Below are 26489 nucleotides of genomic sequence, written 5' to 3' on the forward strand. Positions count from 1 at the left end.
TGTGTTTTTCTGTTGCTTGTTAGAAAAATGACATTTCAGTCTTGGAGGTATGTTTCCTAACCGATTCTGCGTTTGGTTAATGATGTTTGTCCCCCATGAGACACTGTAGATGTGGAAGCCTATTTAACTTCCCAGAAGTCAAAATCTCCAGAATGAGCCAGAATAAGCCAAAAAAATCTGTAATTAATTTGGAAGTTTTTGCTGAGGATGTGTTTGTTGTGCAATTTTTATCTATAAAGGTGTTTGGTGCAGTATTTCTCAAGTTAAAAAAATGTGCGATGTGTTGTCTTATATAAACAAAGTCGGAGCTGCAAGGCAGGTCTGTCTCACTACGCTATTGGATAGAGAGCAATCACCGCAGCTGTTCACCCCATGTTAGTGGGCAAATGGACATCGTCAAATCAAAGCCCAACCTTCGAGACGCACAGCTGTTCCAAACTTCGTTTTAGACGACACTTTATGACCAAAATGATCCTATTTACACTTTGTAGTCAATGATCAAATCAAACTGTATTTGTCACAAGCGCCGAATACAACAGGTGTATACCTTACAGTGAAACGCTTACTTACAAGCCCTTAACCAACAATGCAGTTTTAAGAAAAATGTTGACACTAGAATTACTGTTTCTGAATTATATCGATGCCACATATGCCATTTTCAAAGGGATTAGTTGCTTTTTTTAAAAGCAGTCGCTCTTTAAATCTGTGTTTCAATGAAGCTCCCCTGCTTGATTTCACACCCTGGGCTTCGCAGCATGGGGCAGAGGTGAGGAACTGTGTGTGTGTGTGTGTTTGTGACCAGGCCCTCCACTGATTGTGATTATGTCTCTGACTTACAGGGTGATTAAACACCCCAGGACTAGATCCTACAGAGGAAACGGAAAGAGATGAAGAGAGAGGCAGATGAGTGAATGATTGATAAGATAGTGCTGTAGGAGGGATGAAGCAGGGTGACACGTGCTGGGTGCTTTTTGAATCATCCCTAAACACCAGTCTGTGTTGGAGGAAGCAGAAGGCCTGGGACATTAGAAAGGATGGGAGGGGAAGAGAGGAGGCTGGGACACACGGGAGCAGAGGAGGGAACTGGATCACTAGTCATGATGCCCCTTGTACATCCTTCTCAGTCCAGATCCTACTACTCTGCTCTGCCTGGGAGCATGACTCAACCACGATGACGACATGCACAAACAGTAACAAGATAAATAGCGTGGTTGCTTCAGAATAATTACTATAAGCGAGAAGTATGTGGAATATTCAGAGTGGTCTTGCTCACTAAGAACAATAATAACAACAACGTGATAAATTCTACTACCTCCACGAGTGCCGTATACAGTCTGTAGTGCTTGTGCTGTCCAGTATTAGTCCCAGACATCACATTTCTGATTTCTCTCCGGTCGTGTACACTCATGGAACAGGGTTGTGATGATGCTGATATGGGTGTGTTCCAATGACACCCTATTCCCTATATAGTGCATGGCCAAAACCCCATGGGCACTGTTCAAAAGTACTGCGCTACATAGGGAATAGGGTTCCATTTGAGACGCCATTTTAGTCTCTATGACGCTCCAGCTGAACATTAGTGCATAAATAGATCCTGTCCTATAGTGTCTCCATCAAAGTCAGACGACCACCCCCCACCACCATTAGATTACCCCAGACATCTGTGCCCTCCCCTGGCCTCAGCAGGCACTGCTCTGCCCAGCCTGACTCTGCTCTGCCTGCCTGAAGGGGAGGAGGAGGTAGAACCGGGGCTCCAAGGTTTAGGGGGGAGGGGAAAGGGCAGTGACCCAGGAAATGATGCCTTCCCTGGGATCCGAGGAGACAGCAGGCAGGGCCCTGCCTCCAGGGCATGGAGATACTGTGGTTATTTTAGGTTATTATTATCAACTGGTCTGGGGCCTGCCTCGCGAATAGGATTGTAAGGGTGGAGGGACAGAGAGACAGAGGACTAATTCTAGATCAGGTGCTAGAGAAAGCGTGAGAGTGACCAAGGAGGGTAGAGATGCAGATAGCTGTGAGTAGGTGCACATTTTGATTCTAATCTTTATTATAGATTCTATACTAATAGACTGACTGAAGTATTTTTAAATTCATTAATGTGGTGTAGTGTGTAGATGCGTTCCTTTGTCTCTGGATGGCACTGACTGATGGGCTTCACATGAATGGTAAAATTTTTATGTTAATGCTTACCCTGTTCCCTACATAGTGCACTACTTTTTGACCAGCGTCCTATTGGGAATAGGCTGCTATGGGCACTGGTGCTATGGGCCCTGGTCAAAAGTAGTGCACTAAGTAGGGATTAGAGTGCCATTTGGGACGCAGGCCTGGTACAGGGTTCTACAGGGGCCATGTGCCTTCTATCAGGGAGCAGTGTTGGGGATGATGCACATTGCACAATTATCAGGGCTCAGAGAGTTTTGAGTGAGAATTTCACCTGTTCCCTACATAGTGCACTACATTTGACCAGGACCCATATGGCTCTGGTCGAAAGTAGTGCACTATATAGGGAATAGGGTCATTTTAGACGTAGTCTATGTGTTGGATCAGTGCTCTCTTTTGGAAGTTTGATGATACAGCCTGGTAATACGGTGTAGTTTTCCCCTTTCCTCTATAAGGATCATATTCCTTTATCCAAATGAATCCAGCCCTGCATGTTGCTGATAGCTAGTTTCCATTAGACAGATGTGTAGTTTCTTACCATCAAAATGACCTGCAAGCCTCTGTTTCAGTAGTTTAAATCTGTCATGGCCAATGTTGCCATCGAATGCACATAACCACTGGCGTATCACACACCACCGCAGCCTGGGTGCTGGGGGGCCTAAAGACATTTTGGGTGTTGGTTGGCCCCCTGGAAGTCACCCCCCCTGCTAGATAGCATATGAACGGGTCATAAACCAACAATGTGTAGAAGTACAGGAAATTAGCTGTAAAACTGCAACATTTTCTCTCAGCCTCATGGCAAAATATGTACACTAGTGAGTGGAATGTAGTGCTATGTTACGTTGCTCCGGTTGAGGAGGAATAAACATAGTTTCCTCTGGCATCAATCAGCCAGCCAACAATAACACTGTCTGACTCACTCCGCTAGACTGTTAACAATAATGTCTGAGTCCCAAATGGCACCTTATTCCCTATACAGCACACTACTTATAGGCCCGGGTCAAAAGTAGTGCACTAAATAGGGAATAGGGTTCCATTTGGGACACAGGCAATTTTACAAACATTCAGGCTTGTTTAGAGTGTGCAGGACTGGAGTATGCTCTTAATGTCCCAGTACATAAACTAACCATGCTGTCTAGATAGATATGGAGGCACTACACAGAGGGAATCATAAAACTAGTACTAAAGCTTGTTAAAACTACGAGGCCTGACAAGAAGACTGCAAGGCACATACATACCATTGGCTTGGCTGTTTGATAACTTGGAGAAAGAAGAAGGAAGGGAAGCGCTGCTAGGATACAATATAGATCTTTGTAGATAGAAGGTGCTCTTTGGTAAGTGTCATAAAAAAAACAGCAGGACCAAGGCACTCTCCATATAACTGAAATGCCTTCATTGTTATGGCATGTTCAATAGAATAAAAAAATGAAGTGTTTTGGCATGGCCTTCCTTTTCAAACATAGTCTTTGACCAAGATACAACTATAAAAGTGCAATATACTGTACAATTTCACTTGTGCCAATGGTAAGTATGAGGTCAATTGTGTCCTTTAATGGTTATAAAAGGGCTGTCCGTATACATTCCCGGTAACAGTTTGCTCACCATTTATTTATCACTACTCCTACTTTTGTACATTTTTGTGAGCTAGTTATTCACAAATGCATGTTTATTTCCTTAAATATACTGTGTTGTGTGATTATTCTTTTACCAGGTACTGTTGGAATGGCCATCCTTTTGTGAGAAATTACACTGGTCACTCAAAACATTTATGAAGTGTTTATAAAGCATAAATAGCGCTCACTTTAGATTAGGGGGCTGCAAAAATCCTTTACTAATAATTAGTATCTAACTTCCTGGACAGGAAGTCTGATTGACTGCAGACCTCCAACCCTAACCCATAGGTACAGTGTGCGTGGCTACAGTTATTATTATTTTTGTTTACCTTTATTTAATCAGGAAAAGCCCATTGAGACACAGGGTCTCTTTTGCAAGGGAGACCTGGCCAAGAAGGCTGCAGTTGGCAATACTGCGGGTGTGGACAATATACCATGACTAAGGGCTGTTCTTACGCACAACGCAACGTGGAGTCCCTGGATACAGCCCTTAGCCGTGGTATATTGGCCATATACCACAAACCCCCGAGGTGCCTTATTGCTATTATAAACTGGTTACCAACATAATTAGAGCAGTCAAAATACACGTTTTGTCATACCCGTGGTATAAAGTCTAATATACCATGGCTGTCAGCCAATCAGCATTCAGAGTTCGAATCACCCAGTTTATAATGTAAAACATATTATACAATCATCCACACAATCCAGCCTTTTGGAAACATTTCAAATCAAATCAAATTTTATTGGACACATACACATGGCTAGCAGATGTTATTGTGAGTGTAGCGAAATGATTGTGTTTCTAGTTCCGACAGTGCAGTAATATCTAACAAGAAATCTAACAATTCCCCAACAACTACCTAATACACACAAATCTAAAGGAGTGAATGAGAATATGTACATATAAATATATGGCTGAGCGGCATAGCCAAGGTGCAATAGATGGTATAAAATTCAGTATATACATATATGAGTAATGTAAGATATGTAAACATTATTAAAGTGGCATTATTTAAAGTGACTAGTGAACCATTTATTAAAGTGGCCAGTGATTGGGTCTCAGTGTAGGCAGCAGCCTCTCTGAGTTAGTGATTGCTATTTAGCAGTCTGATGGCCTTGAGATAGAATCTGTTTTTCAGTCTCTCGGTCCCAGCTTTGATGCACCTTTACTGACCTCACCTTCTGGATGGTAGCGGTGTGAACAGGCAGTGGCTCGAGTGGTTGTTGTCCTTGATGATCTTTTTGGCCTTCCTGTGACATCGGGTGCTGTAGGTGTCATGGAGGGCAGGTAATTTGCCCCCGGTGATGCCTTGTGCAGACCCCACCACCCTCTGGAGAGCCTTGCGGTTGAGGGCGGTGCAGTTGCCGTACCAGGCTGTGATACAGCCCGACAGAATGTTCTCAATTGTGCATCTGTAAAAGTTTGGCAGGGTTTTGGGTGACAAGCCACATTTCTTCAGCCTCCTGAGGTTGAAGAGGCACTGTTGCGCCTTCTTCACCACACTGTCTGTGTGGGTGGATCATTTCAGTTTGTCTGTGATGTGTAGGAACTTAAAACTTTCCACCTTCTCCACTGCTGTCCCTTCAATGTGGATAGGGGGGTGCTCCCTCTGCTGTTTCCTGAAGTCCACAATCATCTCCATTGTTTTGTTGACGTTGAGTGAGAGGTTATTTTCCTGACACCACACTCCGAGTGCACTCACCTCCTCCCTGTAGACTGTCTCGTTGTTGTTGGTAATCAAGCCACCTACTTTTGTGTCATCTGCAAACTTGATGATTGAGTTGGAGGCGTGCATGGCTATGCAGTTGTGGTTGAACAGGGAATACAGGAAGGGGCTGAGCACGCACCCTTGTGGGGCCCCAGTATTGAGGGTCAGCGAAGTGGAGATGTTGTTTCCTACCTTCACCACCTGGGGGGCGGCCCATCAGAAAGTCCAACACTATGGTGTTGAATGCTGAGCTGTAGTCAATGAACAGCATTCTGTAGGTATTCCTCTTGTCCAGATGGGATAGGGCAGTGTGCAGTGTGATGGCAATTGCATCATCTGTGGACCTGTTGGGGAGGTATGCAAACTGAAGTGGGTCTAGGGTGGCCGGTAAGGTTGAGGTGATTTGATCCTTGACTAGTCTCTCAAAGCACTTCATAATGACAGAAGTGAGTGCTACGGGGCGGTAGTCATTTAGTTAAGTTACCTTTGCCTTCTATGGTACAGGTTCAATGGTGGCCATCTTGAAGCATGTGGGGACAGCAGACTGGGATAGGTAGTGATTGATATGTCCGTAAACACACCAGCCAGCTGGTCTGCGCATGCTCTGAGGACGCGGCTAGGGATGCCGTCTGGGCCAGCAGGGTTAACACGTTTAAATGTTTTACTCACGTCAGCCACGGAAAAGGGGGGGGGGGGGGGGGGGGGGCGCAGTCTTTGTTAGCGGGCTGCGACGGTGGCACTGTATTATCCTCAAAGTGGGCAAAGATGGTGTTTAGTTTGTCTGGAAGCGTGAAGTCGGTGTCCGTGACAAGGCTGGATTTCTTTTTGTAGTCTTTGATTTCCTGTAGACCCTGCCACATACGTCTTGTGTCTGAGCCGTTGAATTGCGATTTCACTTTGTCCCTGTACCGGCATTTCGCTGGTCTGATTGCCTTGCGGAGGGAATAACTATACGGTTTATATTCAGCTATATTCCCAGACCTCTTTCCATGGTTAAATGCGGTGGTTCGCGCTTTCAGTTTTGAGCGAATCCCACCATCCATCCACGGTTTCTGGTTATGGTAATTTTTAATAGTCACAGTAGGTACAACATTTCCAATGCACTTCCTAATAAACTCACTCACCGAGTCAGCGTATAGATCAATGTTGTTCTCTGAGGCTGACCAGAACATATCCCAGTCCGGGTGATCAAAACAATCTTGAAGCGTGGATTCCCGATTGGTCAGACCAACGTTGAATGGTTCTAGTCACTGGTACATCCTGTTAGAGTTTCTGCCTATAAGACGGGAGGAGCAAGATGGCATCATGGTCGGATTTGCCGCCGGGAGGGCGGGGGAGGGCTTTGTATGCATCGCGGAAGTTAGAGTAGCAGTGATCGAGTGTATTACCCCCGCGAGTACTACAATCAATATGCTGATAGAATTTAGGTAGCCTTGTTCTCAAATTTGCTTTGTTAAAATCCCTAGCTACAATAAATGCAGCCTCAGGATATATGGTTTCCAGTTTACATAGAGTACAGTGATGTTCCTTGAGGGCCGTCGTGGTGTCTGCTTGAGGGGGAATGTACACAGCTGTGACGATAACTGACGATAATTCTCTTGGGAGGTAATATGGCCGGCATTTGATTGTAAGGAATTCTAGGTCGGGTGAGCAGAAGGACTTGAGTTCCTGTATGTTGTTATGATTACACCGTGAGTCGTTAATCATGAGTCGTTAATCATTTACACTCCTCCTGAAGAGTGTTTTGCACCAGAGTTTTAATCTAGGTGAGCAATACTTAGTAGACTAGACAATTCCTCTGCTGCACAAGAACCCTATGGGACACAGACAAAACAATAAGAGTGCAGTAATATAAAGTGTGACACTCCGTCTTGGCCTCTATACTGTACCATCTCATCTTGTTACTGTAACCAGAACTAGGCCACTGACTCAGTAGTCTTTTAGACGGAGCCACTGGGAATGGAAGGAAACAATGAGTATTTAATGAAAAGAGAGAAAAAGTAACAAACTGGGAAATGATTAGTCTTTTGTTGAAGTCAAGGCCTTTTGTCTCCCTACATTTGTATTCTTTCACTCTATCTCTCTATCATGCACACAGAGTGTGAATTACGGGGGGCCCAGGTGGGTCTCAGACCCCCTGAATGAGACATGAGAACCACTAAATGCAACAAAGTCCAACTTTGGGGGGTCTCTAAGTAATGGTAATTTGTTGTTTATAAAAGCTTATTCCAAATAAAATGAACACTCCCACCTCTGTGTCATGGTTTAAACCATTTTTTCCCCATGTGGCTGCACAGTCATTGGGCTGCACTTATCATTCTGGGAAAGCCCAGTGTCCCAACTTCTCTTTCTACAACAACGTCCTTTTGTCAGCAAGACACATCAATTACTTCAGGCTACAAGAGTCTAGACCCAATGACAATCATCGAATGTCATTACACTTTCTGGTGTTTTGTAACCGATGTCTCTTTCCATTTATCAGGTAGCCTACTTTTTGAAGTGATTTGTTTGTTTGTTTTTGAAGTGATTTTGAAGATTAAAACATCACGACTGGTTGTATTCATGCCAAATGAAAAGGTAACACACTTTTATTAAGGTTAAATGACAGGTCTTTACTATTAGGGCTATAGGCGGCCGCCTGAAAAATACCCGAACTTCACTGTATACTTTGCACTCTGCGTATACACACTTACACACACTCAGTCCATTGTTGTCTTTTCTCATAGTGGGTAGCTATGGAGTCTGTTGACATTTACTGTGCCATTGTTTCAGTCTCAACATGAATGTGTATCAAACAATATGTGGCCTTGCAGCCGGTCCAGCACTGCAAAACATGCCAGCTCGGCTCCCCCTCTCCCCACACACACATGCACACGCACACGCACACACACGCACACGTCCCTTCTCCAATATGTCGGTTCTGTCCTGGTTCACAACAAGAGCTGAGCACCCCGGGAACGGAGTGGTAGCAAAATTCTGGCCCTCGACGTATAGTGTGCCTCTATAGTACGAGGACTGAAAACACTCACCTATCTTAGCGGTGGCGGTGAGGCCATTTCACTGTAACGTAAGCAGGGCTGATGGCTGACAAAATAACAGGAGGAAAATGCTAATGCTCACCACACAGGGCTAGCAAATACAGAGATACAGATGTATTAAGTGAGAGCCTTAGAATGCAAGCACACTTAACATGGCTGACTGGGGCTGTGAGAGTGTGAACGTGCACTGTGTGTGTGTGTGTGTGTTTTTTTTGTTTGTGTGTGTGGGCGCGTGCGCGTGCATCTATACATCTGAATGTGCGTGAATGTCTGTTTGTATCTGCATCTGTAGCTCATCAGTGTGTGCTGATATTTCCCAATAGTACTGAATGGCCACTGCCTTCTGAATAGGAATGACCAGAGAACCCAGAGGGTTGAGGGATTCCTCTCCCATTCTCAGCTGCCGCCATCCCCCCCACCCTCTCTCTTTCTCTCTCTCGCAGCATCTCTCGTCCAGTCCTCTCCCTTCCCCCCAACCTCCTCTCTCCCCGTCTCTCACCCCCCACTCATGCTAATTTCCCCCTAACCAGATGCTCCTAATTTCTATCCCGCATACAACAGACCTTTTCAATGTGACAAGAAAAGGAGGAATATGAAAAGAGGAAAGAATTCCATTCCCTCATTCCCTCATTCCCTCACTCCCTCACTCTCTCACATACACACAGAGATCCGAAATCCAAAGAGAGCAAATTAAAAACACACCCCAGAGAGAGAGAAAGAGATATAGAGGCTTCAGCCTCCCTAATCTAGAAGGAGGAAGAGGAGGGGATTCCATGATGTAGAGACCAGGGAACAGAACACAGGCATCTTTCTCTCCCCTACAGCACTGACACAACCACTGACTGTAAATCAACACACGCACACAAACAGTCCAACGTCTCCTCTAAAGCACACCCTCCCTAATAAGCCATTATCTTTACAACCAAACAAAGGGAAAGACAACAAGAAATGGTTATAAAATGGTGGAAATGTGTGTCTTACCTCTGTAATGTGTGTGCTGCTCCCCTAGTGACGCCAGAGACATGCAGTCTGGTGGAGTAGTATCCACACGCTTACTGACTCTCCCTCTCTCACACACACACACACACACACAGTCAGGCAGGCTAGCAGGAAGGCAGGCAGGCGCGCTCATACACACACACTCTCTCACTGTGCTGTGCTGTGGCTCCCTCTCTCATACACACACACTCCCTCACTGTGCTGTGCTGTGGCTCCCTCTCTCCTGCTCTGCTCTGGCTGCTCTCTCTTGCTGATCCAGCTGACATACGCCCTCCCCGCTGCTGCTCAGTCTCCACCCTTCAGCCAGCACCAACCCCACACTACACACTGCCTACAAGAAGCTACCAGGAGCTCTCCTCCCTCCCCCTCCCCCTCTCTCTTTCTCTCTCTGGTCGGCTATCAGACACAGTGCTTCTCTGAGGCCACAGGAAAAGGCTTGCCTGTCTTTTGTAAACACGGACTGTAAACAAACACATACCGTAGGTGCAGCTGACAGTGACACCCATGGCTTTTTCGTCTTTGCATGTAGATTGTTCATGTATTATGGAATATATTAATCTTCCTTCTTCTTCTTCCCTACTCTGACACTGTGCTGTTACCTGTCTGACACACACACACACACACACACACACACACACACACACACACACACACACACACACACACACACACACACACACACACACACACACACACACACACACACACACACACACACACACACACACACACACACACACACACAGAGACCAGTGTGGGCTGAGCTCCTGTAATCAAAAGGCTTTCATCTTTAGACAACTGGAATATTAAATCCACAGAAGATTAAAGCAAAAAGAAGTTCCAGCCACCATCCCAGAGCAGAATCATCCTAACAAATACATGTGGACAAGCAGACACATGCACTAACAAACAAATACACACACAGTTTATGCAAATGCTTTGTGTGTGTGTGTGTGTGTGTGTGTGTGTGTGCTCAAACCCCTAGAGATATTATCTTACACACTGTTATCATTTTTTAAATAAAATATGCGCCGTTCTGGCTCGGACAAGGCTTACTTACTTAGTTATTCTTCATTCCCCAGACCTTGTGTATCCCACATTTTCTGTGAATCACCATTTCCTCAGCTCCATTCATGCTGATGTTATCCTGTGTGGAGAGTTGCACATAGCAGACACAGAGAGAGAAAGGGAGAGTTTTTTTTATTCAAGTGTAGGCTATTCTTATTATATGTTTATAGGCTTCATTTAATTTAGCCTAGATGTGTGCATTTCTATTACATATTTGTATATCTATTATTCAAATATTGTTAAATTGTAATACATTTTTAAAGCACTGTAGGTAATTTGAGCCATTAATTTATATTACAAAATTAAGTGGACGGTGTTGTTTTCGTGCTTATTGATGCACATGTGTAGCAGGTTAGGGTTCCCTAGCCGCAGGCAGAACAGTTGAAACTGTAGCAGCAGCATGACTAGGTGAACTGGGGACAGCCCGGAGTTATCAGGCCAGGTAGTTCTGAGGCATGATCCTAGGGATCAGGTGCTCCGGGAGGGGAGAGAGGGAGAGAGAAATAGAGGGAGCATGCTTAAATTCATACAGGACAAGAGACAGAAGAATTACACCAGATATAACCCCCCAGTACATAGACAATTGCAGCATAGATACAGGAGATCTAGAGTCTGACGATACCCCCAGACAGGGCCAACCAGGCAGGATATAACCCCACCCGCTCTTCCAAAGCACAGCCCCCACACCACTAGAGGGATATCAACAGACCACCAACTTACTACCCTGAGACAAGGCTGAGTATAGCCCACGAAGATCTACTCCACCGCACGAGCATACTACTCAATAAAAAAAACAATACGTAACCTCCTATCAAAATATAGCTACAAATGTTTTACTCCATAATCCAACCAATCCTCCTTTATTTTTTTAAATAAATAATATATTTATTTTTTTACCCATTTTTTCATGGTATCCAATTGGTAGTAGTTAGTATTGTCTCATCACTGCAACTCCCGTACAGACTCAGGAGAGGCGAGAGCCATGCATCCTCCAAAACACAACCCAACCAAGCCACACTGTGTCACGATCGTCTTGACTTTGTAGAGAGGACCAAAACGCAGCGTGTGAGAAATACATTCTTCTTTTATTTGAGAAGAGCAACGAACGAAACAAAACAACAAACTGACGACCGTGACACAATTACCCACCAAACCAGGACCAAGCAGTGTGAAAGGATGGAACAGCGCTTAGTGGAGGAATGGACCCGGGAAAAGGATGAGTGGAGAACAACCTGGGAAGAGATAGACAGGTGGGCGTGCGATCCAGAGAAAGTGCCGGAGCCTGCCTGGGATTCGCTGGAGCAGTGCGAGGAGGGTTACAGGATTATGGAGCTGGAGAAAGGAGCACGAAGGCGCGGTAGGAAGCCCTCGAGGAAACGCCAAAAATTTCTTGGGGAGGGGCTCATGGGGAGTGTGGCGAGTCCAGATAGGAGATCTGCGTCAACTTCCCGTGCTACCCGTGAGGACCCTAAGAAGGAACCTGAGCCAGTCGGGCTGATATTGGAGGTGAGCAATGGGAATGATACAGAGACTGTTAAGGATTTATTGGGGAGGTTGGAGGAGAGTGAAATGAGGGAGCTGCTGTGTTGGTGCGTGAGGCACAAAATCCACCCGACAGAGCGTGTGCGGGAAGTGATGTTACCTGAGTCAGCTCTCCATGCTCGTCCTGAGGTGCGTGCTAACCGTCTGGGAATGACAGTCCCACGAACCAGGCCTCCTGTACGCCTCCCTAGTCCTGCACCTCCTGTAGCAGTTCCACGTACCAACTCTCCTGTGGCAGCCCCTCGTACCAGTCCTCCAGTTCCGGCACCACGCACCAAGCCTTTTGTGCGTCTCCAGAGTCCAGTACGTCTTGTTTCTCCTCCCCGCACTAGCCCTGAGATGCGTGTCCCCAGCCCGGTACCACCAGTTCCGGCACCACGCACTAGGCCTAATGTGCGTCTCCAGGGTCCAGTATGCCCTGTTCCTCCTCCCCGCACTAGCCTTGAGGTGCGTGTCTCCAGTCCGGTACCACCAGTTCCGGCACCACGCACCAGGCCTACTGTGCGCCTCAGCAGGTCAGAGTCGGCCGTCTGCCCAACGGCGCCTGAACTGCCCGTCTGCCCAACGGCGCCTGAACTGCCCGTCTGCCCAACGGCGCCTGAACTGCCCGTCTGCCCAACGGCGCCTGAACTGCCCGTCTGCCCAACGCTGTCTGAACTATCCGTCTGCCAAGCGCCGCATGAACTGCCCGTCTGTATTGAGCCTTCAAAGCCGCCCGTCTGCCATGAGCCTGCAAAGCCGCCCGTCTGCCATGAGCCTACAGAGCCGTCCGCCAGACAGGAGCCGCTAGAGCCTTCCGCCAGACAGGAGCCGCTAGAGCCTTCCGCCAGACAGGAGCAGCCAAAGCCTTCCGCCAGACTGGATCAGCCAGAGCCTTCCGCCAGACCGGATCAGCCAGAGCCTTCCGCCAGACCGGATCAGCCAGAGCAGTCAGCGAGCCTTGACCAGCCAGATCCGTCAGCCAGCCATGAGCAGCCAGATCCGTCAGCCAGCCATGAGCAGCCAGATCCGTCAGCCAGCCATGAGCAGCCAGATCCGTCAGCCAGCCATGAGCAGCCAGATCCGTCAGCCAGCCATGAGCCGTCCAGCCAGGATCCGCCAGAGCCGTCATCCAGCCAGGATCCGCCAGAGCCGTCATCCAGCCAGGATCCACCAGAGCCAGCCAGCCAGGATCCGCCAGAGCCAGCCAGCCAGGATCCGCCATCCAGCCAGGATCCGTCCCTCAGTCCGGAGCTGCCGTCCCTCAGTCCGGAGCTGCCCCTTATCCTGGTGCTGCCCCTTATCCTGGTGCTGCCCCTTATCCTGGTGCTGCCCCTTAGTCCGGTGCTGCCCCTTAGTCCGGTGCTGCCCCTTAGTCCGGTGCTGCCCCTTAGTCCGGTGCTGCCCCTTAGTCCGGTGCTGCCCCTTAGTCCGGTGCTGCCCCTTAGTCCGGTGCTGCCCCTTAATCCAGTGGGGTTAATGTGGAGGGTGGCCATTTGGAGGAGGCTACGAAAGCGGGTAGTGACTATGGTGGGGTGGGGACCACGACCAGTGCCAGAGCCGCCACCGTGGACAGACGCCCACCCAGACCCTCCCCTAGACTTTATGCTGGTGCGCCCGGAGTTCGCACCTTAAGGGGGGGGTTATGTCACGTTCCTGACCTATTGTTCCTTTTTCTTTTATTTATTTAGTTGGTCAGGGCGTGAGTTGGGGTGGGTTGTCTTTGTGTGTTTTTGTATTGTATAGGGTGTTGTATGGTTTAGGGGGTTAAGTAGAGTAGATGGGTTAGTGTTCAGTGTAGGTGTCTAGGAAAGTCTATGGTTGCCTGAATTGGTTCTCAATCTGAGACAGCTGGTTATTGTTGTCTCTGATTGGGAGCCATATTTAAGGCAGCCATAGACTTTAGCTGTTTGTGGGTAATTGTCTATGTCAGTGTGTAGTGGTCAGTGTCAGCACCATTTTGTTTATATAGCTTCACGGTCGTCAGTTTGTTGTTTTGTTTCGTTCGTTGCTCTTCTCTAATAAAAAGAGAATGTATTTCTCACACGCTGCGTTTTGGTCCTCTCTCTCTTGTCAAGACGATCGTGACACACTGCTTCTTGACACAATGCCCATCCAACCCAGAAGCTAGCCACACCAATGTGTCAGAGGAAACACCATACACCTGGTGACCTGGTCAGCATGCACTGCACCCAGCCCACCACAGGAGTCGCTAGCGCACAATGAGACAAGGATATCCCTGCCAGCCAAACCCTCCCTAACACAGACGACACTGGGGCAATTGTGCGCCGCCCGTGGGCCTCCCGGTCACAACAGAGCCTGGACTCGAACCCAGAATCTCTGGTGGCACAGTGCGATGCACTGCGATGCAGTGCTTAGACCACTGCGCCACCCGAGAGGCACCAATCCTACTTTATGGCAGTGAAATATGGGGCGCATATTACAGTCAAAATACACATCATGGGGCAAAACACCCACAGAAAAACTGCAAATTACACATCATGGGCCAAAACCATCCTACATGTAAACAGAAATTCAACCAACCATGCATGCAGAGCAGAACTAGAAAGACTTCCTCTTTTACTGCCCACTGAAAAAAGGGCACGGGAATGTTGGGTGCACCTAGCCCAATCTGACGAATGGTCATACAAGCACAGAGCATTTATGGACAAGCGACTGCCCAGAGAGTGACCCCTTAACAAAACTAGCCCCAAAACACAAGATTAAAATTAACACAAGTGATCTGACCCCAAGGACAAAATGTACAGCTGGAGGTGAACAATATGAACGCATACATCAACTACTGGCGGCGTGAAGTTGAAGGTCAGAGAATGATGGAATGCTGCCAAACATTGGAAAGAGACTTCACTTTAGCTGAATACGTAACCCATTTAAAAGATCCCCAAAAAATAAAAACCTTGACCAAATGCAGAATTAGGGATCACAGCCTGGCAATTGAAACCGGACGGCATCAAAAAACATGGTTGGCCAGTGAGGATGTCCTCACTGTGGGCTAGGAGAAATAGAAAGCGAAGGTAACTGCCAAATTAAAGGAAACACTAACATAAAGTGTCTTTATAGGGCGTTGAGCCACCACGAGCCAGAACAGCTTCAATGCACCTTGACATAGATTCTACAAGTGTCTGGAACTCTATTGGAGGGATACGACACCAGTCTTCCACAAGAAATTCCATTATTTGGTGTTTTGTTTGATGGTAGTTGAACATGCCATCTCAGGCACTGCTCCAGAATCTCCCATAACTGTCCAATTGGGTTGAGATCTGGTGACTGAGACAACCATGGCATATGGATTACATCATTTTCATGTGGATGAGGGCATTGTCATCCTGGGTCCATAGCATGGTAGCCAAAATAATGTCCAAAATAATGGCCTGCCCAGAATTTTTATACAGTACATGACCCTAAGGATGATGGGATGTTAATTGCCTAATTAACTCAGGAACCACACCTGTGTGGAAGCACCTGCTTTCAATATTCTTTGTATCCCTCATTAACTCAAGTGTTTCCATTATTTTGGCAGTTACTTGTATATATACAGTGCCTTCAGAAATTATTCACACCCCTTGACTTTTTACACATTTTGTTGTTTTACAGTCTGAATATATAATTTATTAAATGTACCTTTTAAAAAAAAAATATTATTATTAAACATTAATAATGACAATAATCATTGAAAATGAAATGTTAGGTAAAAAGGTAAACTCTACTCCATCATTCATTGAATCAGATGGGTCATTCATCACAAAAGTCACTGATATTGCCAACTACTTTAATGATTTTTTTCAATGGCAAGATTAGCAAACTTAAGTATATCTGACCAAATTATGAAAGACAAGCATTGTAATTTTGAATTCCGTAAAGTAAGTGTGGAAGAGGTGAACACAATTATTATTGTCTATCAACAATGACAAGCCACCGGGGTCTCCCAACTTGGATGGAAAAATACTGAGGATAAAGGCAGATGATATTGCCACTCCTTTTTGCCATATCTTCAATTTAAGCCTACTAGAAAGTGTGTGCCCTCAGGCCTGAAGGGGAGCAAAAGTTATTCCCCTACCTAAGAATAGTCAAGCCCCTTTACTGGCTCAAATAGCCGACCAATCAACCTGTTTCTAGCCCTTAGTAAACTTTTGGAATAGTCTCTGTGTTCGACCAGTGAATAGTCTCTGTGTTCGACCTCTGTGTTCGACCTCTGTGTTCGACCAGATACAATGCTATTTTGCAATAAACAAATTGACAACAGACTTTCAGCACGCTTATAGGGAAGGACTATAGGGAAGGACATTCAACAAGCACAGCACTTACACAAATGACTGATGATTAGCTGAGAAAAATTTATGATAAAAAGATTGTGGGGTCTGTTTTGTTAGACTTCAGTGTGGCTTTTGACATTATCGATCATCGTCTGTTGCTGGAAAAATGTATGTGTTATGGCTTTACACCTCCTACTATATTGTGGATAAAGAGTTAATTGTCTAACAGAACACAGAGGGTGTTCTCTAATGGAAGCCTCTAAAACAAAGAATCAGGAATTCCCCAGGGCAGCTGTCTAGGCCCCTTACTTTTTCCAATCTTTCAAACAATACTGGCCTTGAGTAAAGCACTATACACGCCAGCTACCACAGTGACTGAAGTGACAGCAACACTTAACAAAGAGCTGCAGTTAGTTTCAGAATGGGTGGCAAGGAATAAGTTAGTCCTAAATATTTCAAAAACTAAAAGCATTTTATTTGGGACCAATCATTCTCTAACCTCAACTAAATCTTGTAATGAATAATGTGGAAATTGAGCAAGTTGAGGAGACTAAACTACTTGGAGTAACCCTGGATTGTAAACTGTCATGATCAAAACATATTGTTACAGCATTAGCTAGGATAGGGAGTAGTCTGTCTATAATTAAGTGCTGATCTGCATTCTTAACAGCACTATCAACAAGGCAGGTCCTACAGGCCCTATTTTTGTCGCACCTGTACTACTGTTCAGTCGTGTGGTCAGGTGCCACAAAGAGGGACTTAGGAAAATTGCAATTGGCTCAGAACAGGGCAGCACGGCTGGCCCTTGGATGTACACTAAGAGCTAACATTAATAATATGCATGTCAATCTCTCCTGGCTCAAACTGGAGGAGATATTGACTACTACATCACTACTTGTATTTGTGAGAGGTATTGACATGTTGAATGCACCGAGCTGTCTGTTTGAACTACTGACACACAGCTCAGACACCCATGCATACCCCACAAGACATGCCACCAGAGGTCTCTTCACAGTCCCCAAGTTCAGAACAGACTATGGGAGGCGCACAGTACTAAATAGAGCCATGACTACATGGAACTCTATTCCACATCAAGTAATTCATGCCAGCAGTAAAATTAAATTTAAAAACAGATCAAAATACAGAGGTAGATGTGGTAGTAGAGTAGAGGCCTGAAGGTACACACTTAATATGTTGTGAAATCTGTTATGAATGTATTGTAATGTTTGTAAAATGTATAACTGCCTTAATTTTGCCTGAACCCCAGGAAGAGTAGCTGCCTTGGCAGCAGCTAATGGGCATCCATAATAAATACAATACAAATCTTTTGTTATGGCAAATCTAAATAAGTTCACAATTAAAAAGTTGCTTAACAAGTCACATAATAAGTTGCAGGGACTTTGTGTGCAATAATAGTGTTTAATATTATTTTTTGAATGATTACCTCATCTCTGTACCCCACACATATAATTATCTGTAAGGTCCCTCAGTCGAGCAGCGCATTTAAAACACAGATTCAACCACAAAGACCAGAAAGGTTTTCCAATTTCTCCCATAGAAGGGCACCTATTGGTAAAAATAAAGGAGACATGAAATATCTCTTTGAGCATTAATTACACTTTGGATGGTGTAACTCACTACAAAGATACAGGTGTCCTTCCTAACTCAGTCGCCGGAGAGGAAGGAAACCGCTTAGGGATTTCACCTTGAGGCCAAATTAAAACAGAGTTTAATGGCTGTGAACGGATAAAACTGAGAATGGATCAACAACATTTTTGTTAATCCGCAATCCTAACCTAATTGATAGAGTGAAGAGAAGGAAGCCTGTACAGAAGAAAAAATAATCAAAAACATGCATCCTGTTTGCAACAAGGTACTAAAATAATAACACAACAAAATGTGGCAAAACAATGAACCTTTTGTCCTGAATACAAAGTGTTATGTTCTAGGCAAATTCAATGCAACCACTCTCCATTTTTTAGAGTATAGTGGTGGCTGCATCATGTTATGGGGATGCTTGTAATCGTTAAGGACTGGGGAGTTTTTTAGGATAAAAACTAAATTAAATGGAGCTAAGCACAAGCAAAATCCTAGAGGAAAACCTGTTTCAGTCTGCTTTACACCAGACACTGGGAGATGAATTCACCTTTCAGCAGGACAACAACCTAAAACACAAGGCCAAATCTACACTGGAGTTGCTTACCAAGAAGACAGTGAATGCTCATAAGTGGCCTAGTTACAGTTCTGACTTAAATCTACTTGAAAATCCATGGCAAGACCTGAAAATGGTTGTCAAGCAATGATCAACAACCAATTTGACAGAGCTTGAAGAATTTTGAAAATAATAATTGGCAAATGTTGCACAATCCAGGTGTGGAATGCTCTTGGAGACTTACCTAGAAAAACAGCTGTAATCGCTGCCAAATGTGCTTCTAGAAAGTATTGACTTAGGGGTTTGAATACTTATGTAAATGTTATATTTCTGTAATTCATTTGTTTTAATGATGTGAATCCAGTGGCGTGTATTCATGGATGCCAAGGGAAGCCAGGCTTCTGTGTTTCATAATTCTCCTTCAATTCAAGAGGCTGAATGTATCTCACAAGAGAAAACATCTGAGCGAGCATAACAGCGCCCATCTGTCTCTCTACGTGTAGGCCATCTTTCTGATGCTGTCTGGTCCAAACGAGTATGACATTGTTGCTGCCCGTAGCATTGAAGGCAAGGGAAGCCAGCGAGCATCTGGCCTCCCTTGACAAAAAAAGTGTAAAACATTTTCCAATCAGCGTTGATCTAAACTGAGCGAGCTCTACTGTGAATGGTCGTGGTTAAGGGAAGCCAGCTTGGATTTGATGTCACTCCTATCAAATCCCATTGAGAGCATACGTCATTGACAGAAACACTTGAATTGTTTCATCTTGTTGTGTTGTTTTCCTCCACTGGATAGCTAGCTAAAATTAGCCCTTTCCTAAATTAGCCATGGATGGAGATAGCGATTTGGACTTGTGGTTTTACTTAATTCTTCATTAAGGCCAATGATTATAACGGCGATTCTGATCCAATCATTAATTTGTACATTGTTGTGCCCCTGGCCTGAGAGGATGGAAGTTAAATATGTAGCTAGATGTAGAGGGCTAATGTTAACTAGCTCACGTTGCCCATGATTGGAAATTAGGCTAGCGAGCTAGCATTTTAGCCAGGTAGCCTAGGACAACAAAAAAATAAGAGTGTACTGTATGACAGAGTGATAGACTGTTTCGTCAAGGAGGATGGCATTGGCGTTTCTCTACAAGTAGGGAGAGTCAACATGTTTTTCTACTTACACACACACATGCACGCACGCACGCACACACACGCATACAGAAATCAGAACCATGGACAGCCACATCATATTTAGCTTACGTTGATTGGACTAAATCGTTTTTGGTATCTTTTAGTTGTCACTGTATTAGACTAAGCAGAGGTGATTTGATGATGTTGAGATGTTAAAGTTGAAATGATGCTGGAATAGTGGAGGCAGCTCCTGTTTTCTTTACATCATGTGGCGCAGTGGTCTAAGGCACTGCATCTCAGTGCAAGAGGCGTCACTACAGTCCCTGGTTCAGATCCAGGCTGTATCACATCCGGCCGTGATTGGGAGTCCCATAGGGCGGTGCACAATTGGCCCAGCACCGTCTGGGTTTGGCTGGAGTAGGCCGTCATTGTAAATAAGAATCTGTTCTTACTGTAACTGACTATCCTAGTTCAATAAAGGTTAAATTAAAATATATATTTATTTTTTTTAACAAAAAACTCTCTGTGGTTCTAAATCAATAGTTTAGACATAGGTCCGAAAATGTCAGAAAAATTTACTTGCATGACCATCATGTAGGTCATGCAACTGTTTGTTACTGTACATGCAAAATGCTTTGTGGACTTCACTGGACAGAGGTTGCTATCCGGTTTTGTGATAAAAAAAAGGTGTGGTTGAATTTATTCTGCCACTGTGTCTTCTTATTGTCTTGGCCTTTAGGCCTATATATCACGGTCGCAATGCATATGAATTAACAGGTTTAGAGCAAGCAATGAGGTGGGGGGGGGGGGGGGGGGGGCACCACTACTGAGTGAATGACAAGGTCAATGTTGCCAAAGTGAAGTGATAACAAATAAAATTATGAAAACAACAGCGACAACATAATCTTCATAATTGTTGTTGTGTGTGTCACTTCACTTTGGCAACATTGACCTTGTCATTCATGCCATTAAACCCTATTGGATTTGAGAGAGAGGGGGGGAGACACACAGAAAGAGAGAGAGATTTTTATTAAAGTGTAGGCCATTCTTTTTATATATTTATCGGACGCCTTTTTATTTAGTCTAAATGTGTGTATTCTTATTACATATTTGCATATGCATTATTAAAATATTGCTGTTTCGGCAACAGAAAAGACAGGAGTACTAGGGGAGACCAGAGAGTATTTTTTGTTAGCTAGCAGGTTTGGAGTTGATTCCATTTTGATTCAGTCAATAAACTGAATATTTCCTCAATGCTTTTCAGTGACAGAAACTGGAATCAGATTCAGAATCAACTGAATTGAAATGGAACTGACCCCAGACCTGGCGAGGTGGTGTGTAATTCACTCAGTAGTGGTTGCTCTGGAAGAGGGATTGTTTAAAGCCAGGGTGCGTCCCAAATGGCATCCTATGCCTATTCTCTATGTAGTGCACTACTTTTTAAGAAATGCCAAAAGTAGTACACTACAGAGAGAAATAGGGCGTCATAAGGGACACAACCGCCAGAGAGAGACATCAAAGTTATAGGCCACAACCTCCACGGAATACAACAAGATAAAGCATGAGATTTGTTGATTTGTAATCTGATTATCGTGTCTTATTATCGGCTCAAGGGATCATCTCTGAACCCTGTTTCGGTGTCACTGAGGCTGTTTTAGTTAATGAGCTAGTTTAATAAGCACTGGATTACTAATCCCTCGGATAGAGGACACTCTCTCCCAGATATGGCTACTACAATTATACATTGGTATAGTGAGGGTAGACTAATGTTTGTGACAGAGGAGGGAGAGGGGAGAAGAGGAGCAGAAACAGTTCCTCCTTCCCAGATATACTACAGGCTTCTGTTTTATTTTCATAGTTATTAGGATACTGCAATTATACATTGGTATGGGGTGGTAGGCTAGTGTTTATGGCAGAGGAGGGAGAGGGGAGACAAGTAGCAGAAACAGACATTCCTGAAACATAAAAAACCAAAATAAGAAGAAGCTTTGACAGAAAAAACGCTATCCGAATTCTAAGAGATAGTAAGAGGATGTATGCTTGAATGGGTCTCCTGTTGAAGAGTGTGAGTGTGTGGGCAACAGGCCATGGGGCGGGGTTGGTTTGGTTGGCATCAGGGAGGGGGTAGAGAGGGGGTTGGGGGATTTCAATTCTGCTTCGTGACCATCTGGCTCCAGCAGCAAGCGGTTGTCCAGGACACGGCAGGGGAGAACGGTCCTGCCCTGATGCCCCATGGGATTAATGAGAGGTCAGTCAGCACGGTTGGACTCGAGACACTACAGTCACCTAAACACACAGACATGCACACACACACACACACACACACACACACACACACACACACACACACACACACACACACACACACACACACACACACACACACACACACACACACACACACACACACACACACACACACACACGTCTCTAATGATCTGCCAGCAGCCTTTGTGCTGAATTTCGGAATCATCCTGCTCCGCGTAATCATATAAAAAATATATGCATTTTTAGTAAGAATTACATATTATTTGGTGAGACAAAAGACAGAGAAAAGAAGAGAGCGAGAAAGTAATCGAGACATGGGGAGAGAGAGCGAAAGAGAGAAAAGGAGAGAGGCTGATAAAAATTGATTTCCCCGTCTGTGTTGCCGTGGCGACAGTGGTGGATGGTGGATGACTGATTTCCTGTACAGCTGTGTAGCTGGGGGAGAAAGGGGGGAGCAAAGGATGAGGAGGGGTGAAGAGAGAGAGAGGGACACTATTGACGTCATAGGCTGGGGGAGGAGCTTAGATGTCCATGTTTCCTGTAGATTTGAAACCACATCTGATCTCTCCACTCCGTGTTTTTGCATGGAAGGATTGGCTTCTTGAATTGAAAGTTATTACAATTCACGGCGGAATTTGTCGGATACAATAGTGAATATACAAACAATTGGGAGATGAGGTTGAAGATGATGTTGAATGGAGGGTTATGATGTTCCAACCATCATACTGAGAGAGGAGAGATAGAGGGAGAGAGAGAGAGAGGGGGGGTGTCCCTATTGTGTACAATGTTATTAAAGTTCTCTTTAACCTATCCACCCACACACAGCATCTCTCTCCACGAGAAACACTCATCCAAAGCACAACACAACTCTCCATCCCACTCAAGTACTGTAGTGTAGAGCAAAACTCAACAATTGGGAACCCTTACTCATATACTCTTACGCACAAAGTGTGCTATACACAGTTCCCTCATATACACATGCTTATAGTTATAAGAAACCAATGTAACTTTTTATCACACTCAAGTAAATAGTATACTGTACAGAAAAGCCAACCACTCTCGTACACTCACACATGTACACACTATTCCGTCTTACACATAGGCTATACTAAAGTCATATAAGTAACAACTATGACTTATATCCTTGGAGCCAGAGCACATAGGGAGGGACTAGAGAGAGACAGGCATGTCACATCTATGTGCAATGTGTGTGTGTGTGATGATGTTGCTTCATGATCCCGCATCTCCATTCGACCCTTCTACAGACCGCACTGCTCTGGCTTGGTGTTATAGGAACACAGCCAACATTGTCACCTGGTGGCTAACTAGGGTATGACAAGGTAGAACAACTGCTGAGGTAAGCTCTTCTCTGTGGGCAGCAGAGGGCAGCATGTCTTCATGGATACAGCATCTTGGCTTTTCCCAGTCTTCTCAGAATGTCGATCGGAGAGCAGAGGACTCAGTTTGAATCCTTTAAAATACCCTACTTAAAGTAATTAATGATCTAACATTATTTGGACGGGTGACTCTACTACATAGCTTTGCTTCGATAAACCAACTGTTAGATCAGTGAATACTTCACGGAAGGGTTAAAGTATTCACTGAACCTAACAGTTGGTTTACATTTGAGTCATTTAGCAGACACTCTTATCCAGAGCAACTTACAGTCATTGCATTCAACCAAGTTAATTAAGTAGGGGAATCATAGTCATTGACAGTAGATCCATCTTCGAAATAGCCACTATCAGAATTGGTTTCAGGAAGAAAATAAGGTCAATGTTTAAAGTCTTCAAACACGGCCAGTGTGTTTGACTGTCTGCTGTTTTTATTTCTCTGTCTGTTATATAATAATGACTTCCACAAGATTGAGCAAACATCAGAGAGGACAGGACAGCTCGATTTTGGCAAATAAATGTACCTTTTTATTGAATATTGTTATGGGTATTATTACCAAGGTGGCACGCACCAGACTTCATATTTAACAAAACATTTTCACTACTACAGGGTTTGACCCCAAAAAATGTTTTTCCAGAAGGGAGATCCTTTCACAGAAAGGACTATGGATACTTAGTGCAGATATACAGACACTTCCTCAGTGTCAGTATGGCCGTGTATATACAGTGCATATCATAAGCATTCACCCCCCCCCCCCCCTGGATTTTTTCACATTTTGTTGAGTTAACAAAGTGGGATTGAACTGGATATAATTCTGATTTGTTGGTACATTTTTATCACTACCCCACACACACAATTATGTGTAAGGTCTCTCGGTCGAGTAGTGTATTTCAAGCACAGATTCAAACACAAAGACAATGGGGCTTTTCCAATGACTCACAATGAATGACACAGATTGGTAGATGGGTAAAAAGCAGACACAGAATATCCCTTTGAGCATGGTAGTTATTAATTAAGCTTTGGATGGTGTGTCAATACACCCAAGACACAGGTGTCCTTCCTAACGGAGTTGCCAGCAGAGGAAGGAAACTGCTCAGGGATTTCACCATGAGGCCATTTAAAAAAAATAACAAAGTTTAAAGGCTGTGATGGGAGAAAACTGAAGCTAGACCAACAACATTGTAGTTACTCCACAATACTACCCTAAATGACAGAGTGAAAATGCTCTAAACAATTCATACTGCAAAAAATGTGACAAAGGAATGAACTTTTTGTCCTGAATAAGTTTTATGTTTGGGGGAAATTCAACGCAACACATGGCCGAGTACTATGCTCCTTATTTTCAAGCATGGTGGTGGCTGCATCATGTTATGGGTATACTTGTCATCGGCAAGGATTAGGGAGTTTTTCCAGGATAAAAATAAACAGAATGGAGCTAACCACAGGCAAAATCCTAGAGGAGAACCTGGTTCAGTCTTCTTTCCACCAGACACTGGGAGACAAATTCATCTTTCAGCAGGACAGTAACCTAAAACACAAGGCCAAATCTACACTGCAGTTACTTACCAAGGAGATGTTCCTGATGTTACAGTTACAGTTATGACTTAAACCTGCTTGAAAAGCTAATGGCAAGACTTGAAAATGGCTGTCTAGCAATGATCAACAACCAACTTGACAGAGCTTGAAGAAGTATGAAAGAATACTGGGAAAATATTGCACAATCCAGGTGTGCAAAGGTCTAAGAGATTTACCCAGAAAGTCTCACAGCTGCAATCGCTGCCATAGGTGTTTCTAACATGTATTGACTCAGGGGGGTTACATATTTATCTAATCAAGACACACTGTCCATGACATAGACTGACCAGTTGAAAGCTATGATCCCTTATTGATGTTGCCTGGTAAATCCACCTCAATCAGTGTAGATGAAGGGGAGGAGACAAGTTAAAGAATAATTTGAGACAATTGAGTCATGGATTGTGAACGTGTGCAATTCAGAGGGTGAATGGGAAAGACAAAAGAGCCTTTGAATGGGGTATGGCAGTAGGTGCCAGGCGCACTGGTTTGAGTGTGTCATCATGAACTGCAACGCTGCTGAGTTTTTCACACAACAGTTTCCCATGTGTATCAAGAATGGTCCACCACCCAAAGGACATCCAGCCAACTTGACAGCACTATGGGAAGCATTGGAGTCAACATGGGCCAACATCCTTTTGGAACGCTTTTGACACCTTGTAGAGTCCATGCATAACAAATTGAGGCTGTTCTGAAGGGGAAAAAATAGGGTGAAACTCAATATTAGGAAGGTGCTCTGTTTTGTACACTCAGCGTATATGTGTGTCCTATTTTCCGTTAATTGAAATGTACATGAGTATTTGGTGTAGATCATTGACAACAATAAATTGTGAAGAAATCCATGGGGGCTGAATACTTATGATATGCACTGTAGCCTAAGTCACCAAAGTGGAGAGTTTATCCGAATGCAAAAGTTTTCAGGATGTGGTTCTGTTTTTATGGCTATGTACCTGGACACACACTGGGTTAATATATCACCAATAATCTACCAGAAAAAGATTCATTTCAACATATCTTTCTGTTTCTCAGATACCCATTATTAATGAGTAGAAATAACAAGTAACATCTTGTTGGAAATAAACTGTTACAGCATTAATTTTTGCTTTGAAATCACACGACGATATCAAATTCATAAGTGTATTAATTATTACACATTTCTTTCCAACAATTGTTTCTTGCTGCCTTGGCCTGATCTGTGTTTCTAGGCCAAGATGCTTTGCTCAGTATTCTAGGCCAACGTGTCCAGCTGATGAGACCAGCTGTGAAGAGAAGTGAAAATGTCAGGTCTCTCCATTGTACCACAGCAGAGCTGCTTCTGAAACATTCTAAAGGTTCTAGAAGGTTCTTTTAGAGGGCTCTAGAATGTTCTAGAATAAAGCTCTCTGGAGCAGCAACGGAAAAGCTCAGCTAGAATGTTGATCCACACTAACAAATTATTGCTTAACTGAGGCACACAGTAGTTTTGAATTCCAAATACATAATGAAGTAGTAATTTGTTTTGTTCGTTACTCTAGAGATATTAGACCATGTGAATGAGGTTTGGAATACAACTGTACATGCCTAATGTACTATTACTACACATAAAATGAGGAGGTCACTGA

General features: G+C 44.4%; 1 protein-coding gene across 2 annotated transcripts in view; it reads right to left on the reverse strand.

Moving 5' to 3' along the window:
• The window catches only part of LOC120059955 (guanine nucleotide-binding protein G(I)/G(S)/G(O) subunit gamma-2), a 32430-nt gene extending 22761 nt beyond the window's left edge, over positions 1-9669 (reverse strand). For both annotated transcript variants that reach the window (XM_039009032.1, XM_039009031.1), the window contains exon 1: positions 9502-9669. The gene's annotated coding sequence lies outside the window, so the exon portion shown is untranslated. The remainder of the gene's footprint in view (positions 1-9501) is intronic.
• Between the last annotated feature and the right edge of the window lie 16820 nt (positions 9670-26489).

The sequence above is a fragment of the Salvelinus namaycush genome, chromosome 15, assembly GCF_016432855.1.
Source record: "Salvelinus namaycush isolate Seneca chromosome 15, SaNama_1.0, whole genome shotgun sequence".
In the NCBI taxonomy this organism is placed as follows: domain Eukaryota; kingdom Metazoa; phylum Chordata; class Actinopteri; order Salmoniformes; family Salmonidae; genus Salvelinus; species Salvelinus namaycush.